We start from the raw sequence: 19701 nt of genomic DNA on the forward strand, positions 1-19701 counted from the left end.
TGCCTTTAAAATACAAATAAAGTGATTCCAGCTCCCATGCTGTGCACTGATAGGGACCTTGAAGCTTCCCAATATGTTTAGATGGGGTCAGGGTGTCTGTACCCCAAAACTGGGAGAAGTCACACCTCTCCTACATTGGTGAATGCTGCTGCCTGACTCCCAATGTCATTGTTAATCTCCTGAGGCTGTGCTTTCCTACCATTTCACTCCATACCTGACACCACCCCTCTTTTCCTGCCTAAAGTATCACCAACACAAGCCTGCTATGGGCAGCAGATTTAGAATAGGGCGGGAGAAGATGGGGGTGGCGAAGAAATGAATCAATATGATGCATTTGGCATGAGGTCTAAATGTTTCTTAAAATTGATTGGTATTTCCCCACTCTAGCTGCTTTACATATCCCCTCTTCCTTAAATTCTGGGACCATTACCCCTTCTCATTCAGAGGCAGAAACTTAAAATAGCTTTTTGATATGGGGGTGAGAGGAGCTACCCTTTCATATCCAAAAGAATTCCTAAGCTGTTTTCTTAAAGAGCCATTTTCCCCTGGAGATTAATTACATTGTTCCCATGTTTGCAATAAGAATTGGTTAAATATTCTTTTTTTATTCTCCTAATTTATAATACTGGATTGGGACAGGATTGAGGAATGGTCAAGGTATTCTTGGGATCTTTATTCTGTTGTGAGATCTTTCTTAATTCTCAGGGGCCACTCTGTAGGCAAGGTTAATTTTAATACCAAATAGACCTTCACTTGGGATAGAGAGCCAACAGGACCTCAAATCTGAGAATTAGGTGGCTGTTCTGTAACTGAATCAGTGGGGAGGGGCTGCGAATAGACAGAGGAAGGCATAAAAAAAGTGCAAAATGGAAAGGAAAGAGCAGGGATATCTCCTCTCTCTCTCTCTCTCTCTCTCTCTCTCTCTCTCTCCCTCCCTCCCTCCCTCCCTCCCTCCCTCCCTCCCTCCCTCCCTCCCTCCCTCCCTCCCTCCCTCCCTCCCTCCCTCTCTCAGGAAAAGAAAGGACAGAGAGTCAGGCAATGAAAAAAGGAGGAGCTGGGTTCAAGTTCCTCTCTGAGTACTAGACTTAGAATGGATCATAGTGATCTACTCCAACCCACAATTAATACAGATATGGAGACAGGCTTAAAAAATTTAGGTCACTTGCCCAAAGCCCTTCAGTTAATCAACATAGAACAGAGACTAGAATTCAGATCCTACAGCTATCAACCCAGTGATGGTTCCACTAACACATATATTAGTTCTTATAGGAGGTATTAGACCAGCCAGATCATCACTAACTAATGAAATAATATGGAACAGATATGGACATTAGTACAACAACATTATTAACGATATCAAGGGTTTGGGATTACCTCTTTTTGAGAACTTCACTACCTTTTATTTTCTCTAGTTATTAATAAAATTTAGTAGCTTTATTGTTTCCTGAAACAGAATACTGTATTTAGGAAAGTACTTTCAACATGAGAGGACTCTAGTAGTAAGATAAATAGGGATCAGTTTCTAAATCTATAATAATAAAAGCATATTATGCTAATTAGACCCGACAGCCAAACAACCTTCTGGACAAAGCCGGGGCTACGAGGGCAGAGTCCCTTGCACGAATTTTGTGTATCGGGCCTCTAGTAGTCAAATAATAATCTATTATGAGTACAAATAATAGAGACCTGATGATAAAAACACTTAATTTTCTTGAGCACGTATGTTGGTGTTGGAGGATATATGTATCTGCTCCCTGCTGGAAAAGATCAAAAGGCCAAAGCTCAAGAGACAACTTCAAAAGGCAAGTCAGCATTTTTTTTTGGCCAAGTTGGAGCACTTTGCATATAGGCAACTACACAGCAAGAACAGCAGCAAAGGGATCTGCCAAGCAAAAGGAAGAACATTTAAAGCAGGAGAGAAATAATTCTCTAGCAGGAAGGGCTGTGTGATGATGGTTCAGCTGGTGATCCATTATGCCTGTTAAGAGGCCAAAGAGAACTGTAGATCTCTGAGGTCCATGGGCCAGAGGCAAGGGAATAAGGCGAGGTGAACACTGGAATAAATGAAGGGCCGTAACAGCTGAAAGGGGCTGATGGATGTGCTGTGCACCTCAGAAGACAGAGCTCTCAGCAGGAGAATAAAGCGTGCAGCAGAGCAGAGCTTGCTAGAACCACACAGTTAGGGAACTGATCCTCTAATAACCTCTTGTTTCAGGAGTTTATAATGTGCTATAAAAAACCAGTCTCTAGACTAAAACCTGGCATGACCATACTTAACTGCATTTTACTGCCATCACACAAATCCCTGATTTGCTGTTACTTTCTCTTAAATAGGGCTGGCTCTATTTTCAGCATTGCAGGTGCCAAGATGTTTTATAAAAAAATTTCTGTAGAGAATGGATTTGATTTTTTAAATGTAGAAACTGGATTTCAATTCTTAAGTTGAAATGCTGGGCTAGGCACCAAGGACTTTTGATTAAATCATGCCTATGTTCGGGCTATTAATTTCAACTCGAATGGTGTCTGTAGATACAGAAATCACTTGAAAAGCAGAGATATTCAATCTCCAATGGGTGAAGGTCATCCAATAGCTAACTCTCCTCAGTGGCTCTCATAACAAAAATTTTAGGAAGCTTTGAATTCTCATACATATTGGCAGTTCCATTTACTGTCAAGAGGGAAAATATTTTATTTCATAGAAGAATCCATTGATACTTTAAAAAGTAGGTCCAATAAGAGACACAGTACTTTACATGTATTTTTCAAATGTTGCAACTATCACTAATGCATCTTACACCTTCACCTGATGATTTTATTTCAATGATTGGTTACAATTCATGAACTCTGTTCTATAATTTGAAAATGGGATAACTAGCAATCTAGTTAAATGATTGTGCACAAATTCAGTGTCAAAAATAAAAGCCAGACCATTTTATATCTACTTTTCTTCTCTATAGTGTTCTCTATATCAGAATCAATTATAATGAACGACGTATCATTATCTATTCACCAATTTCCAAAGACAGTCTTTTCCTAGGTACATAGGATAATCACAAAGTATAGACAAAATAGTCTAACATTATAGCACATAAATAAATTGAAGTAAAAAACACATAAATAGGGAACCAAAAGTTGAATTAAGCAATTTACAATATTTTATATTTCTCAGATTTGTCACTTTGATAGTCCAACTGTTCCAGCTAATTATTTTCAAAGTGAATTGCTATTTACCCTTGACTCTTGCTTTATTTTCAAGTTAGAGGCTTACTTTTAAGAAGATACTTTCATTTCAAAGGTCAAGTTAATATCTTCCCTTTTTTGAGGAAATAGTGGGCTAAACATGCTCTGCTAGGGAAGAAAATTTTGCACAATGGGTGGAAAACCTTATCTTTTTTCCAACTTTAAGTCACACATTCTTTTTTTCCTTTCTTTTGTCACTAGGGCCAGTATGCGAAGGATTAAAAAGTGCCCTATGCTTTATTACTTTAACAACTCAAGATTGAGAGTTCAGTAAATAGACTAAGAACAAAAAAAAAATCTCACTTGTACATGAATTCTTTGCAAGCATTTGGATTCTGTTTTCAAGGCTGAATTCTTTTACTTTGATTATCTGAATTATGAGACGCTGCCTTGCTTTTTTTCAGAACCCTTCTTGGGTTCTTTTTGTGCATTTTGAGGTGTGCAAGTCAACTGGTATAGTGATTAGAATTTAACTGGTCTGCAGTTGTTTTTGTCCAGTTTTCTGAAGTATTCTGTAGAATCAAGTTCGAACTGGGACTTGTTTGCATATGATGCACTTGAAACATATAAAAAGGGAGCGTTCTCTAGCCTGGGTGGTAGCTTTCTGGAGGAATGCTTTGAGTTGAGTCTTGAACATTCAGTATGAGCTGCCAACGCATGTGTTTTTTTAATTATTTTATTTTCACATGAATTCTAGGCTGAAGGCACTATGGGTGAAAGTTTCCAGAGATAAGAAAATATGGTTTGCCCTATAATTTGTGCTGCAGGAATGTAGGGTATATGTGTGTAGAGAAGGGGAATGGTGCAGAGGAGAAAGATAGGGGATGAAGTCTGGTGGCTCCAGAGATGTAATGGCTTTGCCAAGGGAGTATGCAGGGGAAGGAGAAACTCTTTGAAAGATTTTAGACAGGTAACCAATTGCATATGGCTACACCAACTACCGAACATGTTGCCTTGTAGCCCTTTGAGATCTTTAGAATTCATTATTATACCACCTATCAGGCTGCTCTCCTGGCTTTATAAAGTGATAATTTTTCAACCAAATAGAACAGTTTGCTGAGATTCCTGGTGGCAGGGCTCACCCTTTCTGGGTACTGTACATTTCTTTGGGCCTCTCCTTGCTTTTTCCCCTTCAGTGCTTTTTACAATGCCAGATTCTTTCCCAGATATCTTGACAAACTATTGTATTACTGGGTAAATTGAAATAAAAATCATTCCTCCCTGTTATGTTTTTGCATTTGAGTCTGAATCCTCAGAAATGGCTTTCCTGGAGGAGATTTCAGGTCCATGCCAGCCATGGAGAGATGTGAGCTTTCAGCTCATCTCAGACTAGGCCATGTGAGTGACCATCTACACTGACTTCAGAGACACTTGGATTTGGTGTTAATCCGGTCTGCCTGTGAGAGGCTCACCAATACACCTTCTAAAGCTACACGTGTGTGAATGTGTATTTAGATTTAGCATAATCATAATGGTGTGTGCATAATTTTTTTTTTTTTGTAGTTTGTTCTTTCTAGAGTCAACTAAGAAAGCTCTGTTATTTGATCCAGCTGATGTTCCCTTTCAGACGGCTGCCACCAGCATTGCTTGGCCACTTCCTTTTTATTTCCTATTCCCTTTTAACTGTCTAGCTTACTTTGATATGATTTTGCCTCTCTCTGTAATGGCAACGAGAGAGGATGTTATTTCCCAAGGCCATGGCATGATACGCCTTTTAATTCATTTTAGGCTTATTACCTCGCAAATGTAAGAATGAATTAGGGTTCTGTTTGCCTGGGCCAAGCATATTTTAGACATGTTGAAAGGTGAAAGTATGCATTAGACCACATGTATGCTTGAAAGCCCCATTCTATGACAGAATTGGTTGTTAGAGGTTTGATACCTGGGTCTGCCACTTTTCTGCTTATGCCTTTGGATAACCTACATCATCTATCTACTCACTTCAGTAAAAGAGTAGAAATAATATAATTTTACCTTCCTGAACTCCCAGGGATGCCATGAGCTTTCATATCAGGTGTGAAAGTTGCTTGAATTCCATGAATCCCATGCAAAAATGCTTATAAAATAGCTCAATAAAAAATGGTAAATAGAGAGCATATTTTGTTTTGGAAAACAATGTGTGTTTTTTAGAAATATTTCCATAGCACAATTACGGTTTAAAAATTTTTTTTACTGTGACTTCTGGATCTTATTTTAACACATGATTTAACAATATGCTGCGATTTTGACAGCGTTATGTATCTTTCTCTAGAAATCTGTAAGACTGTACTGTTAATTTGAACCTAGGGAATGAATTGGGTCCCCAGTGAATATTGCCACCACTGGAACCTGATGTTCTATTAACAATCCACAAAATGAAAATCACAGGTAATGCTACTATATTGTGGAGCAACTCTTTCCAGTAGATTCTAGTACCTATTTTGCAATGCATTTTTCTTTCTCAGCTATTTCCTCCTGATTGCACTCAGCTTCTGGCTGCCCTATTGATAACTCCAGGATAGGACACAGCATAACTTTATAGGACACTCTGTAACTTTAGGGGGGAAAAGGTTTGCAATGAACACAGAGCCATACATTTATATTAAGTAATATGCATAATGAAGTACCCTCATATCCATATTTATAATTCCTTGTTACTACACATCTCCAATTCTTCCTGTGTCTGTCAGATGTGGCAATTTGCCACTGGTACTTTCACAGGAGAGGGAGCATATGGTCAGCTCCCTAGATTTGAAAATTCAGACCATACATACCCACTAGTGAAATGATTTTGAAGTTATGGAGATTGCGTCTTTCTCTCTAAAGACTAGAGCTGTGATTCCCAACTCCAGTTTCATCGCCCTCCAGGGTAGCTGCAATCATACCAGAAAGTGGCATGAAAATTTTAAGACAAAATTAATTTTAACTCATTTTAAATTAAAAACAAATGCATGCCAAATTGTGCAGTGAAAGAGAGGTTATCTTGACATTCAATTCATGCCATGTTGAAGCTGAAATAATTCATTCTATTCAATGCATGTTGTGCACGCTGTAGCCAGGAACTACATGAGATTTGTTCTTGGGGTGGCCCCGCTGAAAAGAGCAGGCCGGGGAGGAAGAATGTCATTCTTCTATAGAAAACCCTTTTTCCAGATTTTCTAAGTAAGGCTAGAAATAATCTCCAGACATTGTGAAAGAGGCATAATTATAGTTTAACATTGACCCCTGTTTTCTGGTAAATCGTAGTCCCATCTGCACTATAGATAAATCTCCATGCTAGAATGAAAAATGTTTTGTTTCATATTCCTTTCATTTTATGTTGCCTGCTCCTCAGTTCTCCTAGAGTTGGCCTAGTATCCCTACCTGATGTCATATACCAGCTGTCAATTGAAAGTACTCATGAAAGACATCCCCTTACTTCATTGCATCGTTACCATGCTTTTAAAAGAATTAGTACTGTGTCAATTAATTGTCTTTCAGGAGTAAGAGTATTTTTTATTAATCATGGAAGTCTGGTCATCAATATTTTTGCATTTTTTCTTCTGATGTCATTGCTGAAGTTTGGCGTAATTTCTTTTGAGCCCAATAGCATATTATATTCTTACTACTATGCCTCTGTGAGTTTACTGCCTCATCTTAAATGGGATCCTCTTTTTTCCTTTACTTAAAACATGTTTAGGACAATTTCAAGGTAATTTTTATTTTTATAAGTTACACAAACCTTCTTATATTTACGGACTCATTTATTTGAAATCAAAGTTATAAGCACTTACTTTTCTTGACTCAAATAATTTCTCTAGGAGTTGGAAAAAAGTAAAATTTAGATTTCACCGCTTGAAGTCATATTCGAGCAACTGATAGTGTTTCGATCAGTGGAGCCTGGGTGTGTCAGTGTAAATCTCAGCAATTTGGTAAGGTCTGAAAAAAAGGCAAGCAATCAAAGTCATTATCATTACTGGACCTCAGCCTACAAAATGCTAATTGAGGCCCTGATGCATTAAAGACTCTCCCAGCAGTACTTACATTTCTGTGCTTTCTATTTAGAAAATGGGGGATTATATCTCATCATAAATGTAAAACTTCCAGGAGAAGTGAAGACTGGAATATGTAAGAATGAATATTCTTTGTATATGCTGAATTTTTTTCTCATCCAAATTTTAAATTATTATTATTAGCACTATTTGATACAAGCATCCAGATTCAATTGAAGTCTACTGTAGTATTATGGAAGACGTAAAAGTGATGTTTCTATTCTATCGCAAAAATTATTCCTTGCATGTGGACGTGTGTGATGATTTGACTCCCCTCTAACTAATTTTAGATCTTTAAAGGCAAATGACATTGAGAAGAAATGCAAATGGCCTGTTTGGCAGAGACACCTGAACAATCCATGGCCCCATTCAGTGTAGAGATGATGCTGGGGAGTGGTGGCCCAGCCAGCGACTGCATTTCCCAGCTCCTTTCCCCTTGAGGCGGGGCTGTGTGACTAGCTCTCACAGATGAAATATGAAGAAATGTGGCTTTCAGACCGGTGTGGTTAAGAAACAAGTGGGCTGAATGACAGGGACTCCCAGGATCTAGAAGAGGGCAGAGCTTTAAAGAAGATGGAAGAAGCATGGGCCCTGACTGACCATGTGGAAGGCTGCCCAACCAAGAGCACATGGATGAGTCTGCTGCACAATAAACTTTGTATAAACAGAAAAGTTGGGACCTATCTGTCACAGCAATTAGCATTTACTTTGATAAAGATGACATGAAAAATATCGTATCTAGTTATGGGACAGTCAGCCGAAACCATCTGCAGACTAGTCAACAGTAGGAACAATCAAGTTGAATACATGCTTACGGTGTGTCTCTTTTTAATATCCACACTTGGAAAATATTCTAAGAGGATTTGTAATTTCTAATTTTATTGATCATCTTTCTACCTGATAGTATTATCTGAAAGGTTTTCATGAACCTGCTGAAAGGCAAAGAATTTCAATGGACAGTTTACTTTAAAGGGTTATAGCATTGGGTTTTCCAAGTGTGTGCCTATCAGTTAAGTTAACTAGCATATGGTGCAAATGCACAGCATGTAAAGGTTTGCCTGTGACCACATATTAGCATTAATGTTTTGGATGTTGTACAGAACAATATACTATAACAGTCTTATCACAGCATAATTAAAATTGTTCACATGCCATAGAACTAGGAATGACAATGCACAGAATATTGATACTGGATAGAGAAAAGGATTTAACATGCTCCAACATTCTAAACTTCATCGTCCTCTAGCATGGACATTTTTCTTTCTCATGGAGATTTGGTAAGACTTCAAATTCCAAAAATTTCCAACTAAAATGAGACCTGATAGTATAAAGGAAGCATCATAATTATTATTTTTTATTTACCTTCATATAGTTCTGAAGGGTGTGGAATTTGGAATATAGTTGCACTTTATACACTAATCTAGAAAATTTTAATGTCTATCATAGAAGGGATTATCATACACACACACACACACACATATATATATATGTTAGTTTTTAAAATCTCAAAATTAATATAAATACAATTAATACAAATCCAATGTACAGGTTATATTCAGATTTTGCCAATTGTGCCCATGATATATTTTTTTAAAACTGAATTTATTGGGGTAACATTGGTTGATAAAATTATATAGGTTTCAAGTGTGCAATTCCATAATACATAACCTATATATTGTATTGTGTGTTTATCACCTCAAGTCAAGTCTCCGTCTATTGCCATTTATCCCCTCCATCCCCTCTTCTACTTCTCCTCATTCCCTTTTCCCTCTGGTAATTACCACACTGTTGGTTGTGTCTATGATTAATGCTTGACATTGCAGTACCATGATTATTATAAAATTGTCACAATATATCTGTAACAAATTCGTCATGCTGTGGGGTAGAGGGAACCTATATTGCAGGTGCTTTGTGAATATCCCAAATGAGGAATGGCAAGCTTTCAGAAATAGAAGTTTGTGTATAAAAAATAAACTTAGGGGATTCATTCTCAGCCATTGTTTATTTGCTCCGCTAAGTACTAAGTCTTTACAATAATCAAAGCGTGGGCTGGGTGCAAACTGCTCTAGTGGAGATGCACTATGCCACTGAGACTTAGAATTCTTGGTGTGGAATAGGTTGTAAAGTTTGGGAGACCACAGGTGTTTTTAAAACATCTCTGTATTGTCCATGCTAACTTTTACATAATAAGCCCTCGATAAATACTTGTTAAATAATGATCTAGTGTTATGTAGAGCACATGCACACACACATTTATTTAGGGCTATTATTTTCCAAAAGAATATATGATTCTTTCTTCTATTTAATTTTTAAATGGTATTGGATGCCTCTGAGTCCTAGTATTTCCTCTACTTCACACATTCCTCCCTTAATTACATTGCCCAGGCCGTCTGAGAAGTGTCATTTGTCCAGCTTTGTAGAATGCTCAGTGTCACTTCATGACACTGTCATATCTAGTGGTTCATAAGAGACAGCTTTTGGTGACTTTCTTTGTGATTTTACTTTCCTAGGAGGCCACACCATTCAGCAGGACTTGCAATGCTGTCATCTTCTGTGAGTGTACACTGAGATCTTGAGCTAATGCTCCTTAACGTCCATATGATTTCTCTGAGACATTGCTAGGATTCTAACAAGTAGTCTAACACATAGCTGTTGTGTGTGTGTTTGTTTTTACCTTACAGATAATGCATTTGAGCACCTAGAATAAAACCATTTCTCTCTTCAATACACATAGTATTTAATTTCCTTTTAAGCATTTAAGTCTAATATTTTTATTTACTCTGCTATTTTTCAAAGTGCATTTTGATCAGTGTTGACATAGGCATTGTCATTTCTTCTAGAAAACATGCAGAATGAAACTGAGGAGCTTCTAACCAGACCTCCCTCAATCATAATGAAATTAACATGAAACATGAATTTAAACTGTTTCAGGGTACTATGTAAATAATTTATTACAATTACTATTAAGTACTACTTTAAACCCCTATGACTTGAAAACTTCATATAATTTAAAAAATAGCTATTGTTTTTAATAGAAGGCTGTGCATCTTTTAAAATACACAAGGCTTGGATTTTAAAATGGAAGAACGAGTGGCCTTTTGTAGATTTGTAGGGGTACTTGATTTATGTTATTTTGAATGCACCTGTTATTATGTTGGCTCACTTTGCTGTCTCCTCCAATGTCCCTCTGGGAAATGGTTTGTTAGCGGACACTAAGTTAGGTTGAATTAAAAAAATCCTAAAATCTCAATGGATTAACACCACACAAGTTGGTTTCTCCCTCAGGCTACATGTTCGCTGTGGATTGACAGAGGGAGCACTCTTCACAGTGGTTGCTCAGGAGTGACTCCATCTGGAAATGACCTTCCCAGGGAAAGAGAAGGCAGATCCTAAAACTCCTCTTGAGAAGTGACACATTTGCTTTCTGCTCACCTTTCATTGGCCAAAGCAAGTCAGATGACATGATAGACTTCAGCCAGGTGGGCAGGAAGTACATCCCTCCCACAGGGATGGGAGGAGAATTGGGATCTTTGTGAATGACCCTAAAGCCAACTGGAAACACAATTGGAAAGGAGAGGGAGGGGCTACATCCTGAAGCTTTGTTTGCAAAACAAACAACTTTTACTTTTATGTTTCTGTGGACTGTTTGTTTATTTTTAATTGGATAGATAGATGAGGGAATATTAAGGGAGAAGTTTTGGCAGTTACAAGCTATCTCGTTGTCCCATCTGTATGCTTCTTCAGAAAGTATATGTAGCGATGAGCTGTTTCAGGCCAATACATACATTATTCCATGGGAGATAGTGAGATATCTATTTATATTAGGTTAATTATAGTGATTTTCAATCTTTTTTAAATCTCATGCACATAAACTAAAATTCTGTGGCACACCAAAACATATTTGCTGATTGGATAAAAAATTAGGTATAATTTTGACTCATTCACACGGGACAGCTATTGTGTTGGCTGTTGTATTTTTTTTTTTTTTCACAAGTTAAGGGAAAAGAAGTCAGTGCTCCTGAATAAATAAGTATTGCATGTTTTAAAAATTCTGTGGTGCATGAAAACCAGTGGGTTAATGGTTTGCTTTATTTATATGTGTGAAGTTTAAGATGATCAATGTCTATTGCTTCTATTGTCTGTGATGGAATGATACTGTAAAATACTAAACCTGAGAGACACCTCCCTCCCATATCTGCTCTTTTGATTTCTTTTGAAAATACATACAGGGTGGGGCAAAAGTAGGTTTACAGTTGTGAGTACAGGAAACACAGAGTTTATTCTTGTGTTGCTATTTATTATTGTATTATTTTCCATATGAACAACTGTAAACCTACTTTTGTCCCCCTCAGTATATTTTTACATTTCTGAACTGAGTGCACATTAAAGATTTTCGTAACAACACAACAAAAATCACATCATTTTAAATGTGTTTAATAATTGCTTGATGTATTCGTATTTTCCCCATTGGTGTCAATTCAGTGAGAGATTTCAAAAATTAAAAAAAAGAAAATTGGAAACCTTAACACTGTTATGGCTACAACGAAGAGAGTGTTTTTGGTAAGGGATTAGCATAACTCTGGGTTGTAGGTAGGTTTCATTAGATGGTTTGGGAAATACAAGCCAAAATAAAGTAATTTTTATTTAGTATGCATTTAAAAAGATGGAATGTGGGTGTACACTTTCTTATGAGCAAAACTTTAGCATTAAAGTGACCAATATGCCAAGTGGAATGTAATGCCTTTAATGGAGGTATAATGAGTAGTCAAGTCAAGAAATGGATATACTCTACATTATTTTCTTAGTAAAAAACAGACCTTTTTTTCAACAATAAAGATGTTTAAACAGTAGACAAAGAGAGCTAGACTGGGCTTCTATTTTATAAAGTGTCATCAAAAATTATTTTAAAAAAGTTTCTAATAGGGCTGTCTCATTAATGCTGCATTGGTTTTTTAGGGACTTTGAAGCTTGGGAGGTGTTCTCTTTTGTTAGTGAATTACCTCCCCTGTTTGTTTATTCTCCCTCTACTAAGGCTTGTTCCTGGCAGGAGCAGATATCCTCTGGGCTGCACAGAGCTGGACCTGTGCATTCTTTGTCTAAGGAAATGATCACTGGGACCAACGGGTTTCTACAACGATGTGTCTCTGCTCACAGCAAGAGAGGAAATAGGACACGACTCAGAGCAAGTCTTGCTAATCTGGAAAAATGAATTAGATGAACTCCTAAATAGAATTGGAAGGCATTATAGTCAGAAAAAGGAAATGAGAAAGGTTGCTTACCATTCCCTGGGAACTGGAAGACAGTGTAGTACCTCCTGACAGCTCCAAGTTTCTTTTCAGTCATGTTAACCAGAAAAGGGCATCACCATGGAAGAGAAATTTTCATTATTTCCATTGGTTCTGCCTCTTTTATTTTAAAAATATTACTAGTTATGAAAGAAGGACTGTATAGCAGAAACGAAAATTAGTGAGTTTGACTGAAGTAGCATTTCCCACTTAAAATGTTGGGAAATTAAACTAAAGATAACTCTGACCTCAGAGGCACCATCCTTTATTATATCCAGTGTAAACTTGGGCTGTTCCATCTAACATCAGATTTATAAAAACAGAAAATTCTACAATTATTATTTTACTAGAGGCCTGGTACACGAAATTCGTGCATGGGGGGGGGGAGGGTGTCCCTCAGCCCATCCTGCACCCTCTCCAATCTGGGACCCCTTGAGGGATGTCCCACTGCCCTCTCACAATCCAGGACTGCTGGCTCCCAACTGCTCACCTGCCTGCCTTCCTGATTGCCCCTAACTGCTTCTGCCTGCCAGCCTGTTCACCCCCTAACCACTCCCCTGCCAACCTGATTGATGCCTAACTGCTCCCCTGCCAGTCTGTTTGCCCCTAACTGCCCTCCCCTGCAGGCCTGGTCACCCCCAACTGCCCTCTCTTGCAGGCCTGGTCCCTCCCAACTGCCCTCCCCTGCTGGCCTGGTCACACACAACTGCCCTCCCTTGCAGGCCTGGTCCCTCCCAACTGCCCTTCTCTGCTGGCCATCTTGTGGTGGCCATCTTGTGTCCACATGGGGGCAGGATCTTTGACCACGTGGGGGCAGCCATCTTGTGTGGTTCAAGTGATGGTCAGTTTGCATATTACTCTTTTATTAGATAGGATAGAGGCCTGGTGCATGGGTGTGGGCCAGCTGGTTTGCCCTGAAGGGTGTCCCGGATCAGGGTGGGGTTCCCTTGGGGCGTGGGGCAGCCTGGGCGAGGGGCCTGTGGTGGTTGCAGGCTGGCCACGTCCCCCGGCGACCCAAGCAGAGTCCCTGGTACCTGGGATTTATTTATCTTTTACAATTGAAACTTTGTAGCCTGGAGTGGAGCCAAGCCTTCTGCTCACTCTGTGGTGGCAGCCATTTCTGTTGGGATTTATTTATCTTCTATAATTGAAACTTTGTAGCCTGGAGTGGAGGCCTAGGCCGGCCAGGGCTGCAGAAGCTTGGCTTCCTCCATTGCCAGGGAAACCCAAGCCTCCCTCTTGCTCTCTGTGGCCTCAGCCACCTTGGTTGGGTTTAGGTTTATTTGCATATTCACGCCTGATTTTCTTGTGGGCGTGGCTTGTGGGTGTAGCAGAGGCACAGTCAATTTGCATATTACTCTTTTATTAGATAGGATTAAGGCAGTGGAAGGGAAGCTAGAAAAGCAAATTTTATCTTCTAGAAAAAACAAATCTCTGAACAATAGCTTCTGCTGGTCTTCATGTTACTCTATGTTACTCCTCATAGTACTCTACTTCATGTTCATTTTATTCCTTTTTTAATTTTAATTTTTTAAATTTATTTTTATTGTTGAAAATATTATAGACGTTACCCCCCCCCCCCTTTTCCCCATTGACCCCCTTCACCCTGCACCCACCCCTCCCAGGTCTTCACCACACTGTTGTCTGTGTCCATGGGTTATGAATATCCTATCCTATATAATAAAGAGGTGATATGTAAATTGACCATCATTGACCATCCTATATAATAAAGTGGTGATATGTAAATTGACCATCTTCACACAAGATGGCTTCCCCATGTGGTCACAAGATGGCCGCCCACATGTGGTCACAAGTTGCTACCACAAGATGGCTGACAGGGGAGGGCAGTTGTGGGCAATCAGGCCGGCAGGGGAGGGCAGTTAGGGGTGACCAGGCCAGCAGGGGAGGAGTGTTGGGGGTGATTGGGCCAGCAGGGCAATCGGGCTGGCAGGGGAGCAGTTAGGCGTTGATCAGGCCAGCAGGGCAGTGGTTAGGGGGTGATCAGGCTAGCAGGCAGAAGTGGTTAGGGGCAGTCAGGCAGGCAGGTAGGTGAGCGGTTGGGAGCCAGCATTCCCGGATTGTGAGAGGGATGTCTGACTGCTGGTTTAGGCCCGATCCCACAGGCCAGGCTTAGGGACCCAACTGGTGCATGAATTCATGCACCAGTCCTCTAGTCCTATATAATAAAAGGGTAATATGCAAATTGACCCAACAGCAGAACCACTGGTTGCTATGACACACACTGGGGCAGCCAACCTCAGGATCTACCTTGATCGGCCCCTCCCCTCCTGGCTGGCCCCACCCCCCTGGTTATCCCTCTCCACCCAGGGCTCAGGCTTTGAGCGTCTGCCTCCCCTCAGCTGCTTGGTCTCTGCCAGCCGAGGCTGCTCCAGTGGGTAAACTGCACCCACATCTACAGTGCCCTGGACCAGATGGCTGTAAGATCAACCTTGCCAAGTTCACCCATGGCAAGTGCTCACCCTCATCATGACCAACCTGGCAGCCTGGGGCCTGGACATCCTGCTGCTGGACAATGTCATCAACTCAGCTTCCCGGCCAAAGGCAAGCTCTTCCTGCACTGTGTGGTTGTGTTGCCCAGGCTAGCTGAAGTGGCACAGCCTACTCCTTGGTGGCCCCAGATGAGGTCCCTAACCTGCTGGACCTGCACCTGTTCCTGGGCCGTGCCCTTACCCTCACCGCCCCCACAAGGAGCCCTCAGGTGTGGTCAGTGTGGACAGTGTGCTGGGCTGGGTGCCACAGAGCATGGTGGACAACAAGGACTGCGGCTTGTATAACACCCTGGAGGCATCGCTGGAGCTGCGGGCCTGGGTCATGTGGCCAATGCTCAGCAGCAGTATGTGCGCTCGCCAGAGTCCATCAAGTGGTCCAAGGAGCTGGACCTCGTGGAGCTGGGCCTACACCCTCTCTTCAGCTCAAGCTTTGAGGAGGAGCTGCTGAGGCTGGTGGACAGCATCAAGCAGTACCACTCCCGGGCGACCATCTTTGTGATCAATGCCTCCAGCCAGGACCTGAGCAGCCAGGTGATGCAGGCTAAGTGGCAGAAGGACTGCAAGGCCTTTGCCAGCTTCTGGCAGGAGCTGCAGGAGGGCCTGGCTGGCCCAGCCCCGAGCTGCCCAGCACTGTGGGCAAAGCAGCTTGGGAAAGAGGAGGAGAAGGGGGAGGAGGGGGAGAGAGGGAGAGAGAGAGAGAGAGAGAGAGAGAGAGAGAGAGAGAGAGAGAGCATGGAGGACGTCTTCACAGAGGTCGTGGGCTGGAAATGGCAGCATCCAGGACCTGAGCAGGGATCCAAGAGGTAGAAGGAGGAGGCCTGGCCACTGGACCAGGATTTCTATGTCCTCTATGGGCCCAAGGACTTCGACAATGAACGGGGCCTGAGTGTTTGTGGGGACAGGGGCACCTTTGAGCAGCAAGTGGCTGGCGCTATCCTGGACCTGATGGGGGATGAGGCCCAGAACCTGACCAGGGGCCAGCAGCAGCTCAAGTGGGACCGGAAGAAGAAGCGGTTTCTGGGACAGTCAGGACAGGAGGACAAGAAGAAGATCAAGACAGAAAGTGGTCGCTACATCAGCAGCTCCTACAAGCGGGACCTCTACCAGAAGTGGAAGCAGAAACAGAAAATCACCATATGCTCAACGCCTGAGCCCCAGCAGGCTGCCAGCAGTTGGCCCTGTCGGCGGTGCTGTTTCTGCTGGATTCGGTCTGGGCATGTGCAGGAGGCAACCAATTGATGTGTCTTTCCCACATCCATATTTCTCTCTCTGTCTCTCACCTTCCCTTCTACTCTAAAAATCAATGAAAAATGTCCTCAGGTGAGGATTAACAAAAAAAAAAAAATATGCATGCATACACACGTGTACAAAAATACATGAATATTGGGGAGCTGAGAGGAGGGGCCCCACAGGTGCACGGATTTCATGCACTGGGCCTCTAGTATGTATATAAGTTCCCTGGTTAATCTTCCCCACCTACCCACTGACCTCCACCTTCCCTCTGAGATTTGACAGTCTGTTCCATGCTTCTGTGTCTCTGGATCTATTTTGTTCTCCAGTTTATTTTGTTCATTAGATTCCACATATGGATGGGATCATGTGATATTTATCTTTGATTGGTTTATTTCGCTTGGCATAATACTCTCCAGGTCCTTCCATGCTATCTCAAAGGGTAAGAGATCCTTCTTTTTCACAGCTGTGTAGTGTTCCATGGTGGAATAATACTGTAAAATTCTAAACCTGAGAGACAGGTAAATGTGCCACAGCCTTTTTATCCGCTCATCTGATGGGCATTTGGGCTGTTTCTAGATCTTAACTATTGTAAATTATGCTGCTATGAACATAGGGGTGCATACATTCTTTCTGATTGGTGCTTTGGGTTTCTTAGGATATATTCCTAGAAGTGAGATCACTGGGTCAAATGGCAGTTCCATTTTTAATTTTTTGAGGAAACTCCATACTGTTTTCCATAGTGGCTGCACCAGTCTGCATTGCCGCCAGCAATGTACTAGGGTTCTCTTTTCTCCACATCTTAACCAGCACTTGTCTTTGTTGATTTGTTGATGATAGCCATTCTGACAGGTGTGAGGTGATACCTCTTGGTCATTTTAATTTGCATCTCTCTGATGATCAGTGACTTTGAGCATTCCTTCATACATCTCTTGGCCTTCTGGATGTCCACTTTGGAGAAATGTCTATTTAGGTCCTTTGCTCATTTTTTAATAAGATTGCTTGTCTTTTGTTAAGTTGTATGAGTTCCTTACATATTTTGGAAATTAAGCCCTTATCGTGTGTATCATTGGCAAATACGTTCTCCCATGCAGTGGGCTTCTTTTTCATTTTGTTAATGGTTTCTTTTGCTGAGCAAAAGCTTGTTATTTTGATGTAGTCCCATTTGTTTATTTTCTCCTTAGTTTACCTTCTCCTAGGAGATGTATCAGCAAACATATTGGTATGAGAAATGTCTAAGATTTTGCTGTCTACGTTTTCTTCTAGGATTTTTATAGGTTCATGACTTATATGTAAGTCTTTTTTTTTTTTAATTTCTTTATTGATTAAGGTATCACATATTTGTCCTCGTCCCCCCATTTCCATCCCAGCCCCCTCCCCACACATGCCCCCACCCCCCTGTTGTTCTTAACCACTGGCTGGGCTCATATGTCTGCACACAAGTCCTTTGGTTGATCTCTCCCTTTATCCCCACCCTTCCCTACCCTCCCCCCGAGGCCCGACAGTCTGATCCATGCCTCCTTGTTTCTGGGTCTGTTCTTGTTCATCAGTCTATGTTGTTCACCATTTCCCCTAGATGAGTGAGATCATGTGCTCTTAGAAATACACTTATAAGAACCGAAAATGAGACAAGCAATAATGGTTATTGTGAAAGAAACTCACTACAGACCATATGTAAGTCTTTTATCCATTTTAAGTTTTTTATTGTATAAGGTATAAATTGGTGATCATTTCATTTTTTTTGCCTGAACCTGTCCAATTTTCCCAGCACCATTTATTGAAGAGACTTTTAAAAAAGTGATTGAGTTTGAAAGTCTAAAACTTAATGCCAATTATACATCCTCTCATTTAGTTTTTGTTTAACCAAATTCAGTAAGGATATTTAAGAAATCACTTCCTAAGCCTCTTTGGGTATTTACTTTTATTCTGAATACCAGAAATTCAAAAAACAGGATGAAATGCTTATGCTCAGGAAGGTGTAGAGTCTAAAAGTTTACATTTTAGACTAAACAACAACACAGCTAAGAAAAATAGAATGTAAGATGATGGAAACAAACAGAAAAAAAAAAATCCCAGCATCTCAGGATAAAGCAGTCATTAGCGTTTACATCGGTGATTAGGGCATGTGAGTGTGAGAGGTTTGTGGGCAATTTATTTTCTTCATAATGATCTCTTCTCTTTCTCTTCCATTTTCTCCTTTTCCTTTATAATGATAATTCTAGAAATTCATGCAGACAAGAAAGTTGACAAACCTAAATGAATATCAACCACCTTCTAATAATATTTTTGGACACTGTAGAGATACAGGCATCAAGGGAATATTCTCATGGAGAGCTCTGTCTCTGACCCGGTTTTATGGGAATATAATTAGCACTTGTGTCATAGCCATCTATTAAGCTTGATGCTTTGACATGAGTTCTAACAAAATTTAAAAATTGTACCAATTTCTAAGCCAAAGTATTGCATTTTTATTATTGAACTTAAAAAAAAATTCTTACCTGAGGATTTTTTTTAATTAATTTTTAGAGAGAGTGGAAGGGAGGGCAGGGAGACAGAGAGAAACATCAATGTGAAACACAAGGATTGGTTGCCTCCCCCACATGCCCTCCCTCATTGGGGTCTGGGGCTGGGGGATTGAACCTGTAAGCCAGGTATGTGCCCTGGACTGGAAATGGAACCCGAGACTCTTCAGTCCACAGACCGACACTCTAACCACTGAACAAAACTGGCTAGGGCTATTATTGAACATTTTTTAATCCTGTTTACCACCATCAACTTTCCAAAGGAACGAATAAAGCAGCGCTGAGTTGCAATGTGTACATTTTTCAGCTCCTTTAATAGGTTATTTGTCTTTAAAAGGTTTTCAAAGATTTTTGTTTGAGCATTTCAGGTTGAAAGATATTATCTAGTATTTACACATGTCTGTGTTTACTCTCTTTAATTGTGAGTCAGATTTAACACACAAGATAGCAGACATTTGTGCAGTCATGATTCTCAGGGTGTAGAATGCATTGTTTTCCTTAGGTGATAACCCAGTGAGTGATGCAGGACTCCAAACGCAATGGTTGACCACACAACGAGTTTCGGCACCATTGCTCTTGAAAACCTTTTTGGTCAAGTGTAGAACTTCTCAAAGATTAAAACAGATTTGAGGTATCAAAAGGTATTTTGATGGCCTGCCAAAAATCCCGTGAGGGTAAGATTATGCACCATAAAATTTATCTTTTCCCCCCAATGATTTTAAGATATGATTTTTAGAGATAGATTAAATGTAGATTCCCTTTGTATTTGTAATGCATATTCTGAATTACTGCAATAGATTTACTATGCAGTTTTGCTTGAACACCAGGGTTCTGAAGGCTGGCTTGGTCAAATGACTTCCAAAAGTGCCCTGGTTATTAACATGCTTAATGTTGTAAGCCAGAT

At 40.6% G+C, this 19701-nt stretch overlaps 1 pseudogene; it reads left to right on the forward strand.

Annotated features, from left to right (window-relative positions):
* The window catches only part of LOC103305298 (ATP-dependent RNA helicase DDX54-like), a 44802-nt pseudogene extending 25375 nt beyond the window's left edge, over nucleotides 1–19427 (forward strand).
* Nucleotides 19428–19701: the final 274 nt, after the last annotated feature.

Source organism: Eptesicus fuscus, chromosome 4 (genome assembly GCF_027574615.1).
Source record: "Eptesicus fuscus isolate TK198812 chromosome 4, DD_ASM_mEF_20220401, whole genome shotgun sequence".
Taxonomy (NCBI): domain Eukaryota; kingdom Metazoa; phylum Chordata; class Mammalia; order Chiroptera; family Vespertilionidae; genus Eptesicus; species Eptesicus fuscus.